We start from the raw sequence: 27,317 nt of genomic DNA, 5'->3' as shown, positions 1-27,317 counted from the left end.
AGACCAAAAAGCTCTCCAAGGATGTCAGGGACAAGATTGTAGACCTACACAAGGCTGGAATGAGCTACAAGACCATCGCCAAGCAGTTTGGGGAGAAGGTGACAACAGTTGGTGCGATTATTCGCAAATGGAAGAAACACAAAAGCACTGTCAATCTTCCCTGGCCTGGGGCTCCATGCAAGATCTCACCTCGTGGAGTTGCAATGATCATGAGAACGGTGAGGAATCAGCCCAGAACTACACGGGAGGATCTTGTCAATGATCTCAAGGCAGCTGGGACCATAGTCACCAAGAAAACAATTGGTAACACACTACGCCGTAAAGGACTGAAATCCTGCAGCGCCCGCAAGGTCCCCCTGCTCAAGAAAGCACATATACAGGCCCGTCTGAAGTTTGCCAATGAACATCTGAATGATTCAGAGGAGAACTGGGTGAAAGTGTTGTGGTCAGATGAGACCAAAATTGAGCTGTTTGGCATCAACTCAACTCGCCGTGTTTGGAGGAGGAATGCTGCCTATGACCCCAAGAACACCATCCCCACCATCAAACATGGAGGTGGAAACATTATGCTTTGGAGGTGTTTTTCTGCTAAGGGGACAGGACAACTTCACTGCATCAAAGGGACGATGGACGGGGCCATGTACCGTCAAATCTTCGGTGAGAACCTCCTTCCCTCAGCCAGGGCATTGAAAATGGGTCGTGGATGGGTATTCCAGCATGACAATGACCCAAAACACACGGCCAAGGCAATAAAGGAGTGGCTCAAGAAGAAGCACATTAAGGTCCTGGAGTGGCCTAGCCAGTCTCCAGACTTTAATCCCATAGAAAATCTGTGGAGGGAGCTGAAGGTTCGAATTGCCAAACGTCAGGCTCGAAACCTTAATGACTTGGAGAAGATCTGCAAAGAGGAGTGGGACAAAATCCCTCCTGAAATGTGTGCAAACCTGGTGGCCAACTACAAGAACCGTCTGACCTCTGTGATTGCCAACAAGGGTTTTGCCACCAAGTACTAAGTCATGTTTTGCAGAGGGGTCAAATACTTATTTCCATCATTAAAATGAAAATCAATTTATAACATTTTTGACATGCATTTTTCTGGATTTTGTTGTTGTTATTCTGTCTCTCACTGTTCAAATAAACCTACCATTAAAATTATAGACTGATCATGTCTTTGTCAGTGGGCAATTGTACAAAATCAGCAGGGGATCAAATACTTTTTTCCCTCACTGTATGCTGATTCATCTAGGAATGTTATGCCATGGTTATGAGTGTAATAGGCCTACTGTGATGTATTTGGTGTCACTCTTTCAAAATTGTATTTTCTTTTTTTATCTTATCTTTAACTCTGCATTGTTGGAAAAGGACCCAGCATTTCACTGTTAGTCTACACCTGTTGTCTATGAAGCAAGTGACAAATACAATTTGATTTGATTTGATTTTAGAGAGAAAACTTCACCTGTCTGGAGAAGTGAGTTGGTATGACCGAATCCAGGTACAAGGGTTGCCAACTGGTAGCCTAATTATGACAGTCTGTTTCAGACCTTTGGGGTAGAGTTAGGAGGTAGACTGCTAAAACTCGTTTTTATTTTCTGGATCCAATTGTGTATATTCAATTCGACTGCAAAACACAGATCACCTGGCTTTAAATAAAACACCTGATTTTACCTGAAAGACTTGTCCAGTGCCTACACGCCCCCTCCCTTGGCTTTGAGACACCATGTTAGTGTACTTTACCACAGCTCTCAATGTTGCTATGCAGTTACAAAGCTGATACTAAAATGGTATGCAATTACAGTTTTATTACCTAATAGCAATGCAATGTTATGTGTTACCATTTGCTTCAGCTGTAGGTTTATGTTTTTCATTTAAAACATTGTAGTTGCCTACAGCCTAATTAAACAATGGATCAACAGTAGGCTGTTAAGGACAGTAAGGCTAATAATGAAGGGAATTGTTTTATCTAGAAAAAAGCTAAGCTGTAATTGGAAGCAAAACAGTTTGGTCATGAAATGGAATACATTGCAACTATTTCACTTTACTCATCCGAAAAGTTTTTATTTTCATTGGGTGTATTTTTGTATTTATTTTGAAGATGAGTTTTGTCTCCATCTCCCTTGAGTGCTCTCGGTTCCCAGGGAGGGCTTTACTTCCATCCGCCTGTTTTGATTGGAAGAAGATTTCTAAACCTAGTGTAACTATTCGTGCGTTCTCTTGCGCTGTCTGGGTCTGGGAACGTGCGACAGATGAGAAACTGCTTCCATCTGGTATCGCAGGGAAAGGGAAAAGGGGGGTGATTCTACTTAGGCGCCCTTGGCAAGACATCCTGCTTGCATTGCTACTAAGATATTCGAGCTTCATTTCGTTTCTCTAGAAAGCTGGAGAGGACGTACGCTCCTAAACGGCTGCACCGGATTGATCGTTGGGGATGCTACGGTTTTATTCCTTCACTAATTCTCATTTTCTCTTGATATGATACTCGCCCTAGGCGCCTAGTTCCACTGTCTTCTCAACCGGTCCACGGTATTCCTCTTATCCAGCGGAACGCACAGGAGGAGAAGCGCTTGGACCAGGAGTGATAACGCAAGGACGAGTCGTGTTGGATGTTCATAGCCATAAAGAAGTGGTAATAGTCTGGTGCTGCTAATGGGACAAGCAGTGGACTGACAACAGTGAGTCTGGTTTTACTCCAAGCAAGGTAAGGGATTTAGCCCATAGTTATTGTCCTATCCATTTATTTTAGTACAGTAGTGTTGTGCAATTTCTGGAGTCATTTGAACTGGAAAATGTGATAGTCCTGGGATTGGACCTAAATTGCTTTTCCAAATGATAAAACCTACCCCTCAGAAGCGACATTTATAACTTCAATACGCAATCTGAGTGGACTGTGTCCATTGTATGTCCAACACTTCAAATGCAGTTAATTAGGGCTATATGTGACTTATTATGGGGGGTATTTTGATTCTCATCAGGACCGTAAACATAGCCTATATCAAATTATCTCATGTTGTTCACTTTTTCATATATCCTCCGTTTCTAATCGGAAGCTTGTGGGTCCAATTACACATTGACTATTCACGGCTAGTTTGACACACTGGTAGGCTATACTACATATTTGCGCCCATCAATCCATTTTCATGTTTTAGTGACGAATAGCCTACGGGATAACTTTCGCTGCAAGTTTAGCGTATACTGGGATACATTTCCTTGCAATAGTTTGTAGTTAAATAGCTAATTGAACTGAATGGGATGGATAGCCATAAACTATGTATATTATATTTATTGTAATGCGGGACGATATTCCACTTTCTCTCCTGCCTGCATTCATAATACGGTTTTGTTTTTCGTAATTTATTATATCATATTTTAAAGTCAGTTTAATTTCTTCAATTGTGTATTTTTTTGTATGTATTGCCATTTGATAGCAGTCGTTTGAATATTTAGTTTAGCCTACTCCTGAGTCACAGTTTTATAGTGATAACAGGTTGGTGTATCATTTACAACTGAATACAAACCGAATTGGGCTAAAAATATTTATCCGTTGTTGCGTCTCTAACCAAGACTATATATGCCTAGTGTACATTTTTGTTGCACTGATCTTCGACATTTTATTAGGCTAAATTACTCAGCAATTGATATTGGACATGTGAATTCACAGGCATTCTAAAAAAAATTCAATAGGTTATATTCATAGGGAGAAGGTAGCCTAAAGAAAACAGCATGCGTAGCTGGTCCATTGCGTCAACTGTATGTATTCACATAACCCTCAGTATTCATGTCCACAGCTCAAGATTGCTGCTTTCAAGATTAAAATAATCTCCCCTTCCACCCGCTACCACTCTATACCCCCACCGCACTGTTGCTCAGCGAAATGTCTGCTCTGCTTCCCTTCATGTGCTCTTATTGGAACCATTCATATAATAATTTCATGTTCTCCTTATTGAACATGCTTTTACTGATATTATTGATCTGTGTTACGCCCTAATAAGGCATTGAAAATAAAGAGTGCACATCATAGGGTTTATAATTTAACAAATTGTATTAAATTGTGATTTTACCCCACAAAGTAATTCCCAATTCTTAATTTGTTAACTGCTAATAATTAAAAATGAAAGTGTAATAATGCTTGATGGTGAAATCTTTTGAGCAGCATAACCAGAAGTGAATGACTCACATCAGAGAAGTCTTAGCTCCAATCACAACTCAGAGGCATTGGTGTGTGACATGACTGCTGAAAATAGTTGAGATATACATATATCAACGAATCACATAGATTGTTTCATCCCTTATTCCATAGCCTATTTCAAATTCACTCAAAAATCTTAAAATCAGTTTTGAACAAAAACAACAACAACAAAAAACATTTCAGAATCATAGTTAGCCTACCTGTTAACTGAACAATTCTCTGAAAGATCAGTTTAGTGTCTGACTGACCAGACTTAAATAGTTGAATGACAAAACGGAATATACCTCTATAACTACAGTTACAGGCAACAGTCTTGAAACCCCCCAGAGGAAGAAAATAAATGTATTCAAGGAATCAATAGAGGGTGCTGTTGTTCTGTGGACATCTGGCCCAGTTTGCTTACCTCGGCACTAATCTCTGAGGGGCACTCAGAAAGATGGAGCGCCACCGCCGGTGTTGCCCATGGTCCCAGGGGACAGAGAATTCAATCTAACAGAGGCTCTGGCTAATGCTGTGGCACTTTGTCAGGATTAACATCTTTCTAGTCAGTGGCTTCTGTTACCTTCAGTGTCACATTACCACCTTGGAGTTCTGGGGAGGGGAGAAAAATGAGGCACCGGTTTCCTGCTCTGCTCCACGCTGTGCTATTCCAATTCCACATTACTGTGGGTCGATAACGGAAGAGACTCCATCATTTTCAACAAATAAAGGCATTTGTTATTTTGACTGCCAGCTAGAGCTTTTCAAGGAGTTATTTTTCTACTTTGGGATAAAAAGGAAAGACGCAAAAGTGTGCCCTTTTTAAAATGTAGACTCAATGCACAGCCATCAGCTAAATAGAAATAAACATCTCTCAGTTTGCCGACCTTGAGCTGAAGAAATATCTGAACATTGTCAGATTTTGGCAGTAAAGCAAGAAGTTCTTGTTTGGCCATGTTTCATTTAGTATGGATTCTAATCATAAGGTAGTCTACAAATGACTTGACATAACAATATGGCAGCTTTTAAACACACAGTACCTGGATAATTATTAGTGGATGTGACCTAGACCTTGGTCCGAATATGTGACAATTCTTCATAACCCTGCTTCCCTGTTACTGGTCAATAGTATGCTAATATGGGACGTCTGTGTCCCTCCATCAGCAGCTAGTAGGGTGACATATTGGATTTAATCATTATCCTCATGTCGTGGGTCCTAGATTAGGGTACCCCACCATTTCACAATCCAAGACAGTAGATACTCAGTGTCTACTGCATGGCTACTACTAGGCTTCTTTTCATTCCCTGTGCGTTTCAGTTGTTTACATGTCATTCAGGTCATGTGACAGACATTAAGGTCAGGCTAGGTGGCTTTTAGGCAGTCCCATGATATGCCCACGCCATCTATCTCACAAGCAATGGGACATGAAAGGAAGGTATTACAGCGTTGCTGGTTGAACATTAGCCTTAGACTTTTTTTTAGGAAGATATTTGTGGTGGCTTTGAGGACGAATGAAGATACAGTGCCTTTCAAAAGTATTTATCCACCTTGGCGTTTTTTCCTATTTTTTTGCATTACAACCTGAAATTTAAATGGATTTTCATTTGGATTTCATGTAATGGACATACACAAAATAGTCCAAATTGGTGAAGTGAAATGAAAAAAATAACTTGTTTCAAAAAATTCAAAAAAAAAATAACGGAAAAGTGGTGCGTGCATATGTATTCACCCCCTTTGCTATGAAGCCCCTAAATAAGAGCTGGTGCAACCAATTACCTTCAGAAGTCACATAATTAGTTAAATAAAGTCCACCTGTGTGCAATCTAAGTGTCACATGATCTCAGTATATATACACCTGTTCTGAAAGGCCCCAGAGTCTGCAACACCGCTAAGCACGGGGCACCACCAAGCAAGCGGCACCATGAAGACCAAGGAGCTCTCCAAACAGGTCAGGGACAAAGTTCTGTAGAAGTACAGATCAGGGTTGGGTTCTAAAAAAATATCAGAAACTTTGAACATCCCACAGAGCACCATTAAATCCATTATTAAGAAAGTGAAAGAAAATGGCACCACAACAAACCTGCCAAGAGAGGGCCGCCCACCAAAACTCACGGACCAGGCAAGGAGGGCATTAATCAGAGAGGCAACAAAGAGACCAAAGATAACCATGAAGGAGCTGCAAAGCTCCACAGCGGAGATTGGAGTATCTGTCCATAGGACCACTTTAAGCCGTACACTCCACAGAACTTGACTTTATGGAAGAGTGGCCAGAAAAAAGCCATTGCTTAAAGAAAGAAATAAGCTAACACGTTTGGTGTTCGCCAAAAGGCATGTGGGAGACTCCCCAAATATATGGAAGAAGATAATAAAATTGAGCTTTTTGGCCATCAACGAAAACGCTATGTCTGGCGCAAACCCAACACCTCTCATCACCCCGAGAACACCATCCCCACAGTGAAGCATGGTGGTGGCAGCATCATGCTGTGGTGATGTTTTTCATCGGCAGGGAGTGGGAAACTGGTCAGAATTGAAGGAATGATGGATGGCGCTAAATACAGGGAAATTCTTGAGGGAAACCTGTTTCAGTCTTCCAGAGATTTGAGACTGGGATGGAGGTTCACCTTCCAGCAGGACAATGACCCTAAGCATACTGCTAAAGCAACACTCAAGTGGTTTAAGGGGAAACATTTGGATGTCTTGGAATGGCCTAGTCAAAGCCCAGACCTCAATCCAATTGAGAATCTGTGGTATGACTTAAAGATTGCTGTACACAAGCGGAACCCATCCAACTTGAAGGAGCTGGAGCAGTTTTGCCTTGAAGAATGGGCAAAAATCCCAGTGGCTAGATAGAGACATACCCCAAGAGACTTGCAGCTGTAATTGCTGCAAACGGTGGCTCTACAAAGTATTGACTTTGGGGGGTGAATAGTTATGCACGCTTAAGTTCTCAGTTTTTTTTTTATTATTTCTTGTTTGTTTCACAAGAAAAAATATTTTGCATCTTCAAAGTGGTAGGCATGTTGTGTAAATCAAATGATACAAACCCCCCAAAAATCAATTTTAATTCCAGGTTGTAAGGCAACTGTGATGCGTGTGATAGAAGGAGTCAGGCGCAGGAGAGTAATACGCATCCAAAGAGTTTATTCCGTCGATAAACAGTTGCGCAAGCATGCGACAACAAAACTCAGGCACAGGGGAAATATCTACCCTGGCAACAACAAGGTAAGGGTAGCTCAACCGAGCTACACACAGCTCACTACAAACAATCACCCACACAGACAAGGAAGCAGAGGGAACACTTATACAATGACTAATTGGGGATAAGAACCAGGTGTGTGTGATAAATTAGACAAGACAAGTGGAGTGATGATAAATGGATCGGCAGCAGCTAGTAAGCCGGTGACGACGAACGCCGAAACCTGCCCGAACAAGGAGGGGAGGCAGCCTCGGCGGAAGTCGTGACAGCAACAAAATAGGAAAAATGCCAAGGGGGGTGAATACTTTTGCAAGCCACTGTAGTAATAGTCAAGTAATAGAATAACCACCCAGTCTCATTTAATGAAGCATTCTGGACAAAAATAATATTGAATAGTGGTGTTAATATCTATTTTCATTCCCTAATTACAGCATTGATAGTGGGTGGACAAATTAGAGATTTAATTAATAGTTACAGAATTATGCAGTACTAATATTGCTTGACACTGATGAAAGTAGGACCATGGCTCAGTTTATTCAAAGCTGTCCTTATTGTTGCACTCCTCATATTGCTGGGTCAATCACTATGTGTGTGCACAGAACACTGTCACTTACCCTCAAGAGCATCATTGATAATAATTTCATGTTCAAGCAATATAAACATGAGTTATTTCTACTCATATACATACTTGTTATGGTGCTGAATAAGACAATCATAACACATGTAAGAAAGTCCAAGTAAATTACATGATTATTCTTCAGTCTGAAAACAACACCTTTATATAAGAGAAACAGGAGCAGTTGGGCTGGTAGACTTAGCCCTGAGTGTGTAAAGATACTACAAGACCAGAACACCATGTTTCTTCCATGCCACCTTTAGTGTACAACATTGTGATCTGAAAGGGCTCTTCGTAAGGCCATATAAAGTATTTATTTTCTCTGTGCAAAGCTGTGTGTGAGTCAATGTCTATTTCAAGGAAGTCAACATGGAGGCCATATAGTCACCTTCTCCCTGGGGTACCTTTTCATGACAGTAACTTATGTAGAAATATGTTTTGCTTTCTAACATGGTATTTTAATGTAACACTTCTGATTAACATACTGGAGGAGTTCTAATACTCTCTAGAGCTTGTGTATAGAAGGGGAGCTTTGAAAGTGCATGGGAATATGTCATACCTTATTGCTGGTGATCAACTCTGAAGCTGTGCACAAGCTGTGTGTGTGATGTGAGCATCAGCATTTATGTGAGTGTGGATATGTGGACACATGCTCAAACTGTGTCCATATGCGTGTCAAAAGCACAAGCTTAACATACTGAAGGCCAACATGCCAAATGCTGCATGAAGCTTATCTGATTATGGGGTTGATTTAGGTAGGGCCTCATTTACACTACCAGAGTTGCAGTCTAAATTATCCACTCATTAAAACAGGCCTCTCAGGAACATTCTAATGCCTTTATTAACCTTCCTTCCTCTGTTTCCTGGAGGGGACATGTTGGCTGAACTGGATTCGATGTCTGGCAGCAGCATGCATAGTCTTTCTCTGATGTCAAATCCACACTTTGATCACATGGCGCATTATCATATTGCTTTTCTTTAATCTTGATGCTTGTCATGATGTTCTAACACATTTCCCCTCATTACTGTTGTGTATATATACATTGTTGCATCACATGAACTTGGGAAAAGGGGGTAGAAGTCACACAAAGTTATACAATTCCATAATTTTTGATAATGGCAAGTTTTGTGCTGTATGTTTGCTCTGAGTATCTTTTGTGACCTGGAAAGCTTTGTGTCATGACAGGGTTTGGCTGAATTTCACCCTGACTTTAAAAAAACTAAAATCAGACGTTCCTATTACATTTACATTCTAGTCATTTAGCAGACTCTTTTATCTGGAGCGACTTACAGTTAGTGCATTCATCTTAAGATAGCTAGGTGAGACAATCATATCCTATCTGTAATATAGGATAGGAAAGATATAGACATAGTGGAGACAGAATCTATCTATAACATCCTATCTGTTGGCAGTGAGTTGGTAGGCTAAGGCTACTGACGTACAGTAAACTCCATTGCAATCAGCTTTTGCTGCACAACATATCTGAACCTCTTTCAACATTCTTTGAAGCTTCATCTATCTTCCCTCTTTCATGTAAGGACACAATTAATGTGAATTCAGGGCATGCTCTTTGTTGCAGAAGAATGAGCCTGCTCATGGAGGCAAGGATTTTCACTGTAATGGGATATATGTACATATCTGTACTACAGCTGAAGCCACTACCCCTATTTTTTGTCTTCCAGGAAACAGACAATAGACACTGACAATTTTCTCTAATATATGCTTGCATACCACCACTAGTCCTTGAATAAAAAATATAATGTATGAATGTATGCAATAAGCCCTGGATTTTCTTTGCAAACTTGATTCCTAAATGAATTCCGCTCCAGATGCAGTCATTGCGATAGTGCCATTTTCTCATGGCATAATCGAAAGAAACTGCTTTGATAAGAGCTATGGCCAAGCTGACCTTTAAAAATAAAACACAGTCCATAAGGGATTTGGCTTAAATATACTGTATGTATGGTAATATGGCAGAGTTCTCTCCCAGGTCTTAGGATACCTTCTTAGCCCTACTTTCCTGAGAGCAGAGGTGACTGTATATAGCATTGCTTTTCTATTTCAAAGAAGAAAAAGTGTTTATGCTGTTTGTTGGGTATAGTCTTTGTTTGTTTTTTACTGACAACTGACAGTCATTGCATGGTGCTTTTCTGCACTGTTGCTCCAAGGCATTAGCAGACGTGTCATGCATATTTCTGATAGGACTATGCACTTGACATCTAATGCCATTGTACTGTAGGTTAAAAAAGCAAGGGCACTGAGGGGCGCTAGGGAAGGGGCAAATAAATGAGCTAGCTGAACAATCCTGCTTTTGACCTTTTTTAATAAGATAATATTACACAGAGGATTCCATTCATGCTGCACAGCCATACAGTATGTCATTATGGTGTTGGTTTAAAAATACACAGAAAACACTGTTGCATTGACCTAAGACCGAAGTACAAATGCAGACCCCTGGTTGAAAACAATAATCTTAAGCATCTCGGAGGTGCACCTTGTAATCAACCTCAACACTTACTTTCCTTTTTAGCCTTTTAAGGGGTGGAGGAGGAATTGATTAGCAATGACAGGCTCCATTACACCCACTCTACATCTGCAATCACCCTAATTGTTGGTTACCCCCACACCAGCCCAGTCAACAACAGAAAGCACCTAAACAAAAAGAGCACAAGGGGTAAGTGTTTCTGTTTAAAGGAACCGCTAAGATGGAACACACAGTCACTAACTGTACAGCCCATCCTCCCCGTGCTCTAATGCTAAGATAACATATTTTTGATGTATAAATCACCCGTAGTCTGCAGTCAGAGTGCTAAGTGCACCAGGTTCATTCATTATTTGCTGGCATATGGTTGATACATTTGCATAATCAGCTAATGCTTATTCTAACGCTCTTCCTTTTATCCTTTGCTGTGCCTATTGGCAGTATGAGATTCAGGGCAATTCAACTCTTCAGAGATGTGCACTCATCGTTATATAGTGTAATTATAAGTCTTGGAGGATTATGAAAGAAAGAATGAAACCCAAACTGAGAATCACAACCTGCTTGTTGTTCTAATTTTTGTTGATGTGTAGCTATTTGAAAGTTGCGTCTGTAGATATGAAAAGAGCCCATGTTAATCGCGGATGCATATTCCATCTTTGAATGTGTATCAGTTGATTCAGCAGCCTGTGAAATTAGCTGAATTTGGCTAAGTAACTGAGAATGGCAGGTGGAAATAACAGTGTTTCACAGTGTCTGGTTCTTTTGCGTTCGTTTGTATGTAATTTTGAATGAGATGGAAAGAGCTAACTACTTGTTGGCATATATTTGGAAGAGTCCTCCCATACTGTCTGAAGACACTTTGAAAAGGGACTTTTTTTCACCCACTTTTTGGGCTACTCCATGGGAGGTAGCTAAGATTGATAGTGTGTTTTTCTAGGGAAAGCAGGGTTTTGATAGTAACATTGGAAACATAATACAACATATGAAATTGGATTGGAAGCTTGATAGATCGAGACTGTAAGAGGCAACACAGATTTCAATAGGCCTTTTCATTTCCACTGTCCTTATTTTCTTCATTGTGTCCGTTTATTAGGTACACCCATCGTACCGGGTCGGACCCCTCTTTTTCCTCCAGAACAGGCATTCTAAAAGTGTCGGAAACGTTCCACAAGGATGTTGGTCCATGCTGACATGATGGCATCACGCAGTTAATGCAGCTTGGGTGGCGGTACATTCATGCTGCGAACAGCACATTCTATCTCTTCCCAAAGATGCTCTATTGGGTTGAGGTCTGGGTCTTGGGCTGGCCACATAAGTAACCTGAACTCACTGTCATGTTCCAGGCGATGTTTTTCCTCTCCTCAATTGTCCAGTGTTGGTGATTGCGTGCCCACTGGAGCCGCTTCTTCTTGTTTTAAAGCTGATAGGAGTGGAACCCGGTGTGGTTGTCTGCTGCAGTAGACCATTCGTGACAAGGATCGATGAGTTGTGCGTTCCGAGATGCCGTTCTGCACACCACTGTTGTACTGTGCTGTTATTTGTCTGTTTGTAGCCCGCTTGCACGATTCTTGCCGTTCTTCTTCGACCTCTCTCATCAATGAGCTGTTTTCTCCCACAGGACTGCCGCTGACTGGATGTTTTCGTTTGTCGCACCATTCTCGGTAAACCTTGCGTGAAAAGCCCTGGAGGGTGGTTGTTTCTGAGATACTGGATCCTTGTGCGCCTGGCACCGACGATCATACCACACTCAAAGTCACTTAGGTCACTTGTTTTCTCATTCTAATGTTCAATCGAACAGTAACTGAATGCCTCGATTGCCTGTCTGCCTGTTTGTAGGAGTGATCAATTTTCGTTAACGGGGTGGTGTACCTAATAAATTCTCCTGTGAGTGTATATTGTGGAAGTGCTGCTTGTAATAAAGTGAAGGCCAAGAGCTGTGTCCAGCTTCTTCCCACCTCAGAGTAGGACTGTAAATGTCACACTATCTGTAATAAAGGATTGTGAAACTTCTCCCTATCTATCTCAGGCTGCCTGGCCATCCTTAGTGTTGTCCACCTGCTACCTCACTACCTCCACCTCTCTGCAAACTTCAGTCAGAATTCCTCCCCCTCCTCTCTGAGCTCAGCAGCAGCCCTATCAGACTGTTCTGTCTGAGCTGAGGCTCCTTCACTTGGTATTATCCCTCATCAGTCTGTTAGCACCCTGCCAGTCACCCAGGCTCTCCTCTCAGCACCCTTAAAAAAAATGGATTTATTGTGTCTGTGTGATGTAGGCCTGTCTTCCTTGGGGAATCCAAGATTACTTTGAGATAGGCCAAACACAAGCTACACCAGACCAGGCGCCATCTTGTCAGTCACAGCTGGAGGAGAGTAAGACAAAACAGAGCCCTAAGGCCTCCATGCTATAATTGGGATATATGTGGTCTTAAAAGCTTTGGTAATGTATACTAATACTTTTAATCCTGCCTTTAGACAATTCAGTGGAGCGTGAATAATCAGGGTCTGCTCCCAGTTGTCTCAGTCCTTTGGTCACCCTCTGCCTCAGAAGGGGTCACAATGTCAGCAGAAGGTTACACAAAGGGATCCGCTGTACAAGTTGAATTAAAAGGCTCTAACCAGAGGCCAATTAGGAATTGTCTGGAGAATGTAATATAGTTTTATTGATGTAAAAAACGATGAAGTAAACCTTGGACTGGCTGCATATGATCTTCGATTTCTAAGAGTGAGCATGTATTTCAGAGGAGAGGGATTTAGTGAGACAAAGGTTTTTGAATTCATCAAATTCAAGTTACCACACATGTAAGTGTAAGTGCAGTCAGCAAATACTGTAGCAGCTGTTAGGGAATCATACGCCTTAACAAACTGGGGTGAAACAAGGAGACCAGATGCATTCATAGTCTGTTGACTTTATGTGGTCTTTGGCATTCACAGCTTTGTTACAGCGATCTTCCGAGCTTCAGAATTACCCATGGAAGGAAATCTGTCTCATATGAATTATGAAACAAAAATACCCCCCGCGGATGATCTTCAGTAGTTTGTTTACTTCTTGTGGAAGAGGGATGCAGGCTATGTACTGTGGTATAATGTGGTATTTGCTTCCATCCTGGATGCATTAAGATTGTATAGGTATGCAAATAATTTCTCTCGTTTCTCATTTTAGATTTTTTTTGTCATTATAATAGGAAATGGAGTGTCATTGATTACATTTCTTTATTTAATTTTGCACATCTAAAGTTCTCATTTCCTCTAGGGGAAATTGTATGGGAATCAATAGCAGTGAGTAATAAAAAGGGAAGGGGGAAGAGGATGTATGCATGTGAACCCTATTGTGATGGAACATCTGGTGGCCCACTCAAATGGTTTTTCTGCTTTTGACGTGCAGATTCTAACCACACAAACCAGTCAAACACAGTGACACATGAAGGCTAGAGAAAAAAACCTTGCCACCACATGTTTTCATACTGATGCCGTGGCACTTTTTGATCAACTTATTTTTCTGCACTCAGTCATGTGGTCATGAAGACGATTTTATTTATTTTTTAACCATTAAGGCCAGCGAATTTGTGAATCATTTATTTAGTTCTGCTTTTAGTAGCTTTGCTAATGGGGAATTATTTGGTCACAAAGGCATACATTTGTAAATGAGGCTGATAAACCTTTGGTGCAGAAAAGGAGTGTTTTGTCTGACACAGGAATTCTCTTGTCCACTGTTTTGGTTGTCAAGTGTTCAGGGAAGGCAGGATGTGTACCAGGGCCACAATGGCCCTTTCATACAGGCATCTCAGATGCTGGGAGATTCAGTCCTGCCTCTTTTCACAGTGCCCTAATTTCTTTATCAGCTCACAACAATGAATGATTGAGCCCCCCCCCCCTCCTTCTCTTCTCCTGAGCCAGACCCCTTGATTCAGGACACTGGAAAGGGGAATAGTCAATACTGACCACACTCTTCCCCTGGACAGCAGCGCACTCAGCACTGTCTGAAAGAGTTTGAAGTATGTTGTCACTTTCCATTTGACTCCATGGGTAATATGGCAGACAATGCTAAAACCGAAGGAGGGAAAAAATAGAGAAAAGGGAAGAAATAAAAAAGTTTTCCTCTTGCATCTATTATGTATTGTTCACTTGGGTTGTTTCAAACTGTCAGGGTAGCTTTGCATCAGTGAACCCATTCACCACTCTGGAATTGGCACCTATTAGACCCCACCAGCTCTCCTCCACTGTGTCTGCAGGGAAGCCATTTTGATTTCTGTCCCAGAGCTGTTTGTCAGCCTCCATTGAGATGGCTTTTCTGTGACTGGAGGCCCCTCTGGGTCATTTCCCATTCTGTGTGTTTGGAAAGTGCATTAAAGTATTTTAGGCGCCACTGATTGGTATGAGGCCAAGTTTCAGCTAATTTCCTACCTCTGTTAACTCCCTCATATCTAGGGATTTCTGTCACTTTAAAACTTTTCTTCTGAGAATAATTTAAAGTCTTGAGATTATATTGTAATTGAAAGCAGTTTGGCAATCTTTCCATGGCCTTTGTTTCTTGGGATGAGTTTTACGGCAGGGCTGAAATTATTACTACATGGGTTAAGTGGCTGACATTGTGGGTGGCCCAGGGGTAGGTACCCATTAAAGGGATACTTTGGGATTTTGGCCCTCTACTTCCCCAGAGTCAGATGAACTCCTGGATACCATTTTTATGACTCTGCATCCAGTATGAAGGAAGTAAGAGGTAGTTTTAGCACAATGACTGGAAGTCTATGGTATCTACTAGCATGCTAGAAGTTACCATAGACTTCCAGTCATTGTGCTAATGCTAGTTAGCAATTGCGCTAACACTAGTTAGCAACTTCCTTCAAACTGCACGCAGAAACATAAAAATGGTATCCACGAGCTCATCTTACTCTGGGGAAGTAGATAAAGGGCTTCATTGCCAAAATCCTGAAGTATGCCTTTAAGGAAATCCGTTTTTTCCCTTTATAATTGAGGCAGTTGAGCAGGAGCAGCACAACCAGTGAAGGACCAGGAATGTCATGGCCTGCTCAATGGAAATGACTGTGGGCTGAAAGATGCCTGTCACTCCCGCAAGGACATCGGGGCTGTAATCTCCAGGAGGGCTGTCATTAACATGACACTCGGATGGGTGTAGTAAACAAGGGCCTGATCGTAATGGAGGGCAGGAGTGGGAGATGGGAAGGCATGTCTCCTGCTGTGCCTTCCACCAGAACACCAGGACCCTTACCATACCATAACCCTGTCACCCCCGACACTCCCACCAATTCAAACAAGAGAGCAAACAAGCCCCAGCTTCTATTTTCTGTCATGTAAAACAGTAGTCTTTTAATGTGCTGCCAAAATGGCTCGTTCCCGTTAGTACTTAGCCCTCCTTTCCCGACAATCAAACCATTCACCTCTTATTTATTTTATACTGGGAGGAAACCTACTTTGCTTTTGAAGGCCAGATGCATTATTGCAGGCCTGACAGCTGCTTCCATTTGAACTACATTTACATTTTAATCATAATAAGTCATTTAGCAGACGCTTTTATCCAAAGCGACTTACAGTCATGCGTGCATACATTTTTTAAAATATATATTTTTTTATGGGTGGTCCTGGGGATTGAACCCACTACCTTGGCATTACAAGCGCCTTGCTCTACCAGCTGAGCTCTTATCCAGAGCAACTTACAGGAGCAATTAGGGTTAAGTGCCTTGCTCAGGGGCACACCAACAGATTTTTCACCTAGTCGGCTTGGGGATTAGAACCTGCGACCTTTCGGTTACTGGCACAACACTCTTAACCACTAAGCTACCTGCCGCCCCAACTACTCTCCTTAGTTACAGCAGTGCTCTGGTTTATTCCATGGCTTCCTAGGTGATGACTATGCAATACACTGTAAACTTTAGATGTTACAAATGGATTTCATCATACCCGTTTTGGCATTAAACTCCATCGATATTGTGTCCCCCTACACCATCTTTGAAAGACCTTTAAACCTGGTCTTATTCTCATGTGCTTGGTTTAGTTTATGCCTGTTTTGTGGTCTTGTGCCTCAATTCTGTGCACAGTACGGCAGAGACAGTAGCCGTGTCTGAACGTTCTAAATAGGGCATGCAAAAAAATAATGTTTTATAGTATGTGAATTTTCGTTAATCGAGTATGGTTTAAATGCCTGGATGTTGCACTCATTTCGGCTCTTCATCTAGTAGAATTCAATGCACACTTTTCCACAATGCATTGGAAGAAGGGGGCTGTGAGTGATAGGCCCTAGTTTTCTTAAAGTAGCCAAACAACAAAACTAGGCTACTTAATTGGGAAGATGCCGAATAGCGAAGCTTCTGCGGTGGTGTTCAAATGTAGGTTAAGTCATTTTTTTCTCCTTAAAATGAGCACGAATATTGCTTCATAGGCTACATCTTTGAATACAGAAGTCGGATTTCTGTTTTCTCATTGAAAAGCTTTTCTTGCTCCCTTGGCCTTCGTCAACTAAATACTAAACTTTTTTTTTTTTTTATCTCTGAATGTGTCAGCACCGGGGACTCGGGATGTGGCTGCATTATTAATGTCATGATAATCAGCCCTTTTGAACATATGGATTGTTTTAGTTTTGTACGCTAGACTACCTATTAAATTATTTAATTTATGGAACAATCCTTAGCAGTCATTTGGATCTAGTTCAAATAAAATAAAATAAAATAAAATTTAATTGTCACATGTACCGAATACAACAGGTGTAGACCTTACAATGAAATACTTACTTACAAGCCCTTAACCACCAATGCAGTTTTAAGAAAATAGAGTTAAGAAAATATTTACTAAATACACTAAAGTAAAAAAAAAAGTAACACAATAAAATAGCAACAATGAGGCTGCCAGTACCGAGTCAATGTGCGGGGGTACAGGTTAGTCAAGGTAATTTGTACATGTAGGTAGGGGTAAAGTGACTATGCATAGATAATAAACAGCGAGTAGCAGCAGTGTAAAAACAAATGGGGCGGGGTGTCAATGCAAATAGTCCGGGTGGCCATTTGATTAATTGTTCAGCAGTCTTATGGCTTGGGGGTAGAAGCTGTTAAGGAGTCTTTTGGACCTAGACTTGGCGCTCTGGTACCGCTTGCCGTGCGGTAGCAGTGAGAACACTCTATGACTTGGGTGACTGGAGTCTTTGACAATTTTTTGGGCCTTCCTCTGACACCGCCTAGTATATAGGTCCTGGATGGCAGGAAGCTTGGCCCCAGTGATGTATTGGGCCGTACGCACTACCCTCTGTAGCACCTTACGGTCGGATGCCGAGCAGTTGCCATACCAGATCAGTGCTTTAGTTTATTATGTTGCTGTCCAGTGGTTCTGAATTTGCGATGCACCCGACTGTCAATGTTTTTCTGTGCAATAGCCTTTGAAAAGTTTTGGTGTGCATACTAGGCTGTTTGATTTAATTTATATATGTTACAGCACTTTGGTTTCACGGAGGAATACTGTATGTTGAAATGGAACTAAATTATCTGTTTCTGTCTTCAGTCCTTTTTAAATAGGATAGATTGGCTATATGGGCTACGGTATAGGTCGAAGGTGATAGTCTGCCTTTAACCAGCCTGAGTAGGCCTATAACTCCATTCCTATTCTATTCAGAGTTTAGAGAAATTAATCAAATTGGAAATTAGCTATTATCAGGCTGGTTAATGCGATGCATGTCTGTTGAATTTGGAAAAGTCCACCCGGACTTGGACCCGCTCCACCTACTCAGCCAGTCAGGATCCGCTACTGCGTTGCAGCTGTGGCATACTGCATACTTTTTTACTAAAACAGTACGTGCTAAAAAGTATGCGACAATGAGTACATAGTATGCAGTTTAAGTATGTAGTACGCTAGTATGGATATTCGGACACAGCCAGTGTCTTCTGTTGTTTAGAGAGAGGTGCAGCAGCCTTGGTCTCAGCACATCCACCTGAATAAAGCGTTTCAAAAACAATTTGCCAACCCGACTTTGAAGGAGGGGGAGCTTGCATGCCTCACAGTTAGATTTGTGTTTGGCGTAAACGCTGAAGTTTCTTGCACCCTCGTCCTTGGTGCCTTTATCTGCTCCCATCTCCTGCTCAGGGCTCAGCAGGTTGCCATAGAAATAGCTAAAGGGCAGAGTCAGACACTACTCGATAAAAAATGTAAAGGCTCACATGTTAGGGCCATAAATATGCCAGGTGTATAGTAGCTCATACTGCTGGCTGTATATTTTTCAATCCATAAAAAATGTGGGTGTAAATGGTCAGGGGTTATGCTGAGGTGGGCATACAGATTGACTTCCTTTTCCCATTCACAAGCCACTAAACAATACATCACTTGGACTACCACTGGCACTTAATATGAGCAATTACATGCCTGACTAGAATGTGAGATCTTAGTTTTGGGGATATAGTTGAGTCTCCTGGGTGTTTGTATGGGTTGATAAGTGGCCCTGTGGTACTGTGTGTTGCTACATTAGGGACTGAAGCTGGAGCTGCACTTGGCAGTAAAAACAGGCAGATGTGGCCATTTATCACCAGCCTTCGCTCTGCAAGCAAAGCAGCACCTGGGGGCCTCTGCAGGAGGGAGAAAGACTGAGGTAAAGAAAGAAAGAGAGATGGAGGAAGAGGGAGAGACAGAGAGAGCGAGGGTCAGACAGGAATGTGGATGTCTGCCGAAGCCATTAGAAAGTGAAACTGCTCAGCCTCGACTGAGATTTCTGAATGGATTTGCACAGATAAGACATTGATACTAAATTGACCTCATTTTTTTCAAAAGAGCCCATGTACAAAATGCATCTACTTCATCTTATTCTAACTTAGCTGATACACAAGCACACATTCATCCAGTGAGACTTGCTGGGTTCAGTTGGTATCTGGGTTTTGCGAGCCCCTGCTTTGATAATGTATTAAAAAATTGACCAGTGTATTAAATCAAGGCCCATTTTCCCCAAGCGTCAGTGTTCAGAATGCAGCAAACATTGCTGGTCAGCCCCCCTAACCCACCTTATTCTGAAGTGGCTTTTCAATTACATAGGGGAGCTGCAAAGGAAAGGAACATGACACAACCTATGACATAAACCATTTATAATGCTGCTCCATCATAGCGCCCAATGTCAAATCAGCCTGGATAGTTAATTTATAATACGCTTTTACAATAATAATCGCACATTGTTTCAGGGAAACAATAACAGATTATGACTGGCCTGTGGCAGTTCTCGAAGTCTAGGGATTGAGAAGAAAAAAATAATGGCAAGTTTAGTCACTGTGGGAGTATGGTTGAGACTGGGACTTTCCAGTATTGCTATGCAGACAGGGCACCACATTGTGTGTGTGTGTGTGTGTTTGTGGACGTGTTTAACTATTCTTGTGGGGACCACAAGAATAGTAAACGAACACAAATCTGACCAACTGGGGACATTTTTTTGGTCCCCACGAGGTCAAATGCTATTTCTAGGGGGTTTAGGGTTAAGGTTAGATTTAGTGTTAGGGTTAGAATTAGGTTTAGGGTTAGGAGCTAGGGTTAGATTTAGGGTTAGGGTTAGGAGCTAGGGTTAGGTTTAGGGTTAAGGTTAGGTTTTTGGGTTAAGGTTAGGGTTAGGGTTAAGGTTAAGGTTAGGGTTAGGGTAAGAGTACAGGTTAGGGTTAGTGTTAGGTTTAGGGTTAAGGGTTAGGGAAAATAGGATTTTAAATGGGACTGAATTGTGTGTGAGAGAGAGCGAGAGAGAGAGAGAGTGAGAGAGAGAGCGAGAGAGAGAGAGAGAGAGAGAGAGAGAGAGCGAGAGAGAGAGAGAGAGTGAGAGAGAGCGAGAGAGAGAGAGAGTCAGAGACTGTGTGTATCTTAGGTCTAAGATAACTGCATAATTAATTGTCTTGCCCTTATTTTAAGGTCAGACTTTTCATTGATTCCAAGTGGTTACCAAGTGGAATTGCATTGAAACAAATTGAGTGTTTTTTTCTCTAATTCGTTATTGTTAGATTAAACATGGTGAGAGCAGCTCTGTGCTGTCTGGGTGCTCTCTGGACTATCTCTTACAAACATTTAGAATCTGTGTCTGTGCCCATAGAGATCCTATAATTCCATTCACATTTTTGTTCACTCATGCCTAAGCATATAGGGCATTCATTTATCTTAAGCCATCCCTTTAAATATGGTGTACCTTTTAGTTCGAATTTTGTCGACAGACTCAGTAGAATATATAGAGAGAACGGGTTCAGAATATTAGGGATCAATGAAAGAAAGCCATCTAAATATATGCCTATCCGTCTCCGTTTCAGCACCTATTGGTAGATTTGAAAATACTCTGATCTTGTAGATTATTTTGGGTTAGGAAAGTATTTATGAATCATAAAAAGCAGGTTTGGAGTGCCTTTACGCATGAAAGAAAGAAAACGGTGGTTTGATTAATTCTGAAAATTGCCACATTTAGTTATTTAACCCATTGTCATGTTGGAAGACTAGTGTACATATAATTATAATAGGGAGAATAGTGTACAATAGTAGGCTATACCCTCCTCAATTGCCTGCACTAACCATGGAACTGTGTGATGACACAGCCAAGTATTGCACCATGCATCAGGTTCAAACTGTTACGGCTTGGTCTGCGATCCGCTCGATTTAATTAGCCTACATGTCTTTTTTAAATATTATCAACTGTTACTAATGATCCTCAGCAACAACCACAAGGCCGTGACGGCGTTTACAGAGGAAGCAAATGAAGGTAAACAAAATAATGTAATTAAATGGAATGATAATGTAGGCTATACCAACTGAAGGGAACAAACAATCAATTGGCAGTTGAATATGTGTTGTTATTAGGCCTACTGACGGTCGATACTGATAGTGGCTAATATTTTACATGATAGAAATAGGAAAGTCGGGGTAGCATATAATTAAGACATTCGAGAGTGCCCATTCTAGTTAAAAGGCTGTACAATTTAAATTCTGCATAATGGCATTTCATAAACTTTACTGTGTGAAGTTGATATGTTGAAATGCGTCAGTTTACGGCTATATGACTGGTTTCACATTTGTCTGCAACGATTATAAGATAAAATATATCTAAAACAATTAATATTTACAAATCCTTATCCAAACAGATTACTTATTTACTTAGCTCTTATCAATAGCTCTTATCAAGTTGTAAATTACAGTGCATGGAGTATAGCGTTATTTCTGTTGGGAAAAATGAAGTAGATGCTTTTTCCACTTGGAACCGGGAGGTTTGCTAGACATTATTCATGGTTTCCTCGCGCATAAAGGTGGTGGAATTATAAGTAAATTAAGTCAAGGTCAGAATTCAGCGTATCTGTAAACATACCTCTGCCGCACCTTAATTTATTAGATCTCCACTCGATCAAAACGAATAGCAGGTGAATACCACTCTATTCTCATTAAGTTTGTGGTCCTCTGTAGCTCAATTGGTAGAGCATGGTGCTTGTAACGCCAGGGTAGTGGGTTCGATCCCCGCGACCACCCATACGTAAAAATTTATGCGCACATGACTGTAAGTCGCTTTGGATAAAAGCGTCTGCTAAATGGCATATTATTATTATTAAGTTCATGGTCAGAATTCGCATAGAGACAAAAGTGCATAAAACGGGAATTACGTTCCATTTACTCCCTCTTAACTCGGGTCGGAATCGGGCCCATCATTTACAGGTAACTACCAAAATAAAGGAAACACCAACATAAAGTGTCTTAATGTGACACCATTCTTCCACAAGATATTCCATTATTTGGTGTTTTGTTGATACTGGTGGTGAAAACGCTGTCTCAGGCGCCGCTCCAGAATCTCCCATAAGTGTTCAATTGGGTTGAGATCTGGTGACTGAGACGGCTATGGCATGTGGTTTACATAATTTTCATACTCATCAAACGATTCAGTGACCACTCGTGCCCTGTGGATGGGGGCATTATCATCCTATGGGGGCATAGCCATGGTAGCCAAAATAATGCCCTGCCCAGCATTTTCATACATGACCCTAATCATGAGGGAATGTTAATTAATCAGGAACCACACCTGTGTGGATATCATTTGTATCCCTAATTTGCTCAAGTGTTTCCATTATTTACTTGTAGGTATTAATCCAAAACAAATTAAGTTCAAGTGTTAATGAGGGGATACACAGTTGGCATATTTTTTGTACTAGTAATAACATAAACTTGTCCCCTTAGTAAAGCAATTATTACTTTTTTCAGACAAATAATGAATTGTGTTTACTTCAGAAGTTATCCAATTTAACTTATCCTATTTTGTTGCAAGAAAAAGTTAATATGCAACCATTAACCATCAGAAGCTGGAGAGCAGGGCACATTGAATGGAAATGATTGAATTATGCATTATTTAAATAGTGAGGAGTCGAGCTGGCTGGCTCAAACCATTTTCATTATGTTATGAATTATTTCACATTGTAGTCTGTGCAATAATCAAGGGCCATGGTGAAAGACTGAGAGATAGAGAGTGAGAATGTATGCGAGCGAGTTATTGAGACTGAAAAGGCAGAGAGAGGGGACAGAGAGTGAGGGAGGTCGAGTCTGAAAGCGAGGAGCTTATTTCACACTGGATCTAGCTCACCGGAACTAATCAGCCATGATGGAGTTGTAGGCAGAACGCACAGAAATCCTCATAACGTTGAAAATTACAGATTTAGTCATTAGTGGCAGAGCGGAGCATACAGTGGGAAACCTACATCTCCTGGTCCCCTCAGTGAGTGGGCGTGTGTGGGGGAGGAGAGCAGCCAGCATTGATGAATGGGCCCCAACTGGGTCCGATTATACAGCGTAGAGGCTGGCACAGAGGGAGAGAGAGGGAGATGGGGAGGTGGGGGGAGGGATGGGTGGTTGGAGGAGAGAGTCCCTTAGCCTCCTTGCCACTGCTGCAGCCAAGTTCGTTCGCACCAATGACTCTTAACACCTGTAAATAAGCCCCTGCCAAAGCCTTATTTATCAAATGATTCAAGGTTATCGATTTCTCCCACCCATGTAACAGGGTTTGCGGGGAGTTTGCAGTGTGCGGGCAAATTGTGAAAGTCCAATCGGAGGGAATGAATCAGTGGCATAGAGAGCGAGCCAAGCTATGTTTACTATTCACCAAAGTAGGCCGGAGCCTCTTTTAATTTGGCAAGCGACAGCGGGTGTATGTCAGCACCCCCCGCCTCACCTCTGGCCAGTGTGCTGTGAAGTAATGGCTGTTTAAATGGAGAAGGTGACTCTAATGGAAGAGCATTTCTTTTTCGGAGCTGCTCCCACTCTGACTCATGTCACTTGATATTCATTGGAGGCTGTCTCAGCGCAGCTAGCTCAGGGCTTACTCTTATCAAGATAACCATTCAGTGGCCCAGCTCTTTTGACTACTCCAAGAAATAAAAAATAGATACTATAGGTTACTTACCAATGACAACAAAAAAGCAAAGAAGAGAAATTGCACTTCCTTATCGTTAGAAGAGGAAGATTATTGTCTTATCCTTTAGGACTGATTGTTCCAGCCTGGCATTACATACAGGCACCTTACAAGTGGAGAGAATGGTGGTAATATTAATGCAAATCATGCATGCTCAACATTTATATTGACTATTGAAATGGTGTAAGGCAAAGTTCAGGAATTTAGAGTATGGCAGATTACCCAAGGGCTTATCTCATTAAATGCGGTTGCTTTATCTTAAATAGGGCGAGTTCTTCAAACGTCCTCCACTACACTAATTATCTATTATGTATTGCATGGCTATTCAATTCTATGCTATTTTTTATCAGAATGAATCTCCTCCACTGAGAGAGCTGCAATATTATAAACGAACAAATACCAATGTCTAAATAGCATTTTATCATTTTCACAGCATGTACTCCTATGCAGTTTGAAGATGTATGGAGATAGATTGATGCAATCTAATATCTGGCATTACAAATCCTATTAGTCAGCACTGGTGAGAGCCAAAATCATTTGCTTTGAGTTGTGAAATAAAATTGTATGGTTTGAAAGACGAACTTAAATGATTTCATGTTTATTTTTTCCTCCTGGGTGAAACATAGATTTTGAATCGGACACCCATGCTGCTGAGGTTAAATGTATGTTAAAAGCATATTGAATTTCCCTCAATTGCAGGTTTTCTACACAGGTAATACGATGCAGTGGCAGCATCTCCTTCAGAATGAATCACCAGTCAAGGAGGCAAAGTCGAGTGATTTAATTCGGGCACAAGTAGGGTGAGCGTCAGCAGAGGAGGTCAGCGACCTCTATCTGGATAAATAAAGGACGGTCGTTTGGTGGCAAAAGCTCATAATCTGGCAAATACATACAGTGGGGAGAACAAGTATTTGATACACTGCCGATTTTGCAGGTTTTCCTACTTACAAAACATGTAGAGGTCTGTAATTTTTATCATAGGTACACTTCAACTGTGAGAGACGGAATCTAAAACAAAAATCCAGAAAATCACATTGTATGATTTTTAAGTAATTAATTTGCATTTTATTGCATGACATAAGTATTTGATACATCAGAAAAGCAGAACTTAATATTTGGTACAGAAACCTTTGTTTGCAATTACAGAGATCATACGTTTCCTGTAGGTCTTGACCAGGTTTGCACACACTGCAGCAGGGATTTTGGCCCACTCCTCCATACAGACCTTCTCCAGATCCTTCAGGTTTCGTGGCTGTCGCTGGGCAATACGGACATTCAGCTCCCTCCAAAGATTTTCTATTGGGTTCAGGTCTGGAGACTGGCTAGGCCACTCCAGGACCTTGAGATGCCTCTTACGGAGCCACTCCTTAGTTGCCCTGGCTGTGTGTTTGGGTCGTGCTGGAAGACCCAGCCACGACCCATCTTCAATGCTCTTACTGAGGGAAGGAGGTTGTTGGCCAAGATCTCGCGATACATGGCCCCATCCATCCTCCCCTCAATACGGTGCAGTCGTCCTGTCCCCTTTGCAGAAAAGCATCCCCAAAGAATTATGTTTCCACCTCCATGCTTCACGGTTGGGATGGTGTTCTTGGGGTTGTACTCATCCTTCTTCTTCCTCCAAACACGGCGAGTGGAGTTTAGACCAAAAAGCTCTATTTTTGTCTCATCAGACCACATTACCTTCTCCCATTCCTCCTCTGGATCATGCAGATAGTCATTGGCAAACTTCAGACGGGCCTGGACATGCGCTGGCTTGAGCAGGGGGACCTTGCGTGCGCTGCAGGATTTTAATCCATGACGGGTAGTGTGTTACTAATGGTTTTCTTTGAGACTGTGGTCCCAGCTCTCTTCAGGTCATTGACCAGGTCCTGCCGTGTAGTTCTGGGCTGATCCCTCACCTTCCTCATGATCATTGATGCCCCACGAGGTGAGATCTTGCATGGAGCCCCAGACCGAGGGTGATTGACCGTCATCTTGAACTTCTTCCATTTTCTAATAATTGCGCCAACAGTTGTTGCCTTCTCACCAAGCTGCTTGCCTATTGTCCTGTAGCCCATCCCAGCCTTGTGCAGGTCTACAATTGTATCCATGATGTCCTTACACAGCTCTCTGGTCTTGGACATTGTGGAGAGGTTGGAGTCTGTTTGATTGAGTGTGTGGACAGGTGTCTTTTATACAGGTAACGAGTTCAAACAGGTGCAGTTAATACAGGTAATGAGTGGAGAACAGGAGGGCTTCTTAAAGAAAAACTAACAGGTCTGTGAGAGCCGGAATTATTACTGGTTGTTAGGTGATAAAATACTTATGTCATGCAATAAAATGCAAATTAATTACTTAAAAATCATACAATGTGATTTTCTGGATTTTTGTTTTAGATTCTGTCTTTCACAGTTGAAGTGTACCTATGATAAAAATTACAGGCCTCTACATGCTTTGCAAGTAGGAAAACCTGCAAAATCAGCAGTGTATCAAATACTTGTTCTCCCCACTGTATTCAACAGCTTATCCATAAACATCATCCACAAGAGGTGAGCACTGTTCTGAATATCAACATACAGGGGAAAAGATTCAGTCTCTGGGAATGAGTGTTTTTTTCTCCTAACTGTCCAGGCCTACTGTATGTCCCCTCCTCCCTACTCCCACTCCCACCTCTCTCGACTCCAAATGTATTACCTGTGCAATTCCATTCTGGCTCTCCTGCTGTCATTACACAGACAGACTCACTCACCTTGGCTAGGTAATCTTCTCTACAACCATGGAAAAATGCTGAGTATCGTTGATAAAGAAGGGGGAAGGTCGAATAAATTTCACTGAAAGTCATTACGAGGGTGTGCTTCTATTGTATAATTCATACAAAATGCAAAAAGAAAAGCTGCCGGGGTGTTGTTAAAGACTAGGTGATTCATCTCCCTTTCCCTCCATCTCACATATTTCATGTTTTTAAAGGACAGGAATGAAAATATAGCTGCTGAAAAGAGTGACAGGAGAGTTGACTTAAATAATCTAATTTGTCGTTATCAACAGCTCAATGGGTGTGTCAAATAGAGGCCACACAAAGGGTAGTCTGTTATCAAAGCCTAGTGGCTCTGAAAGGAAGAGTGGGTGAATGATGCTTGTCAAAGCTGACGTTCTGATAGGCTTTTCTCTCCAATGACCTTATTTTTGTTCACTCGCTAGGATGGCATTGATGTTTTCTGTTGGGGACTGATATTAAGCCGATCCACTCTGAATACTGGATTTCATCCAAGCTGTTTTGAGCAACCATATTCTTCGTCCAGCAATGCGTAATAGAAAATGTAAACTGTTGTTTATTTTGATTCTGTATTGGACAAACTCTCTGGCCCTCTTCTACTCGATAGTCCTGTCAGATGGCTAGTTAGAAGAATTTGGGTTGTTGTTCTTGGTTCACTAAATCAATGTGTCATGGATAATGCTAGTCTCTTCTGAGGAGATTTACTCTGATTCCGTTCAATTAC

The 27,317-nt window shown here is 41.6% G+C and overlaps 1 protein-coding gene across 1 annotated transcript in view; it reads left to right on the top strand.

Moving 5' to 3' along the window:
* The first annotated feature begins 2,263 nt into the window (after nt 1–2,263).
* Nucleotides 2,264–27,317, top strand: part of LOC121582317 (cadherin-11-like) — a 68,780-nt gene continuing 43,726 nt past the window's right edge. Inside the window, exon 1 of the mRNA XM_041898035.2 lies at nt 2,264–2,695. The gene's annotated coding sequence lies outside the window, so the exon portion shown is untranslated. The remainder of the gene's footprint in view (nt 2,696–27,317) is intronic.

This window comes from Coregonus clupeaformis, chromosome 15 (assembly GCF_020615455.1).
Source record: "Coregonus clupeaformis isolate EN_2021a chromosome 15, ASM2061545v1, whole genome shotgun sequence".
Taxonomy (NCBI): domain Eukaryota; kingdom Metazoa; phylum Chordata; class Actinopteri; order Salmoniformes; family Salmonidae; genus Coregonus; species Coregonus clupeaformis.
This window is presented reverse-complemented; position numbering and strand designations above follow the sequence as displayed.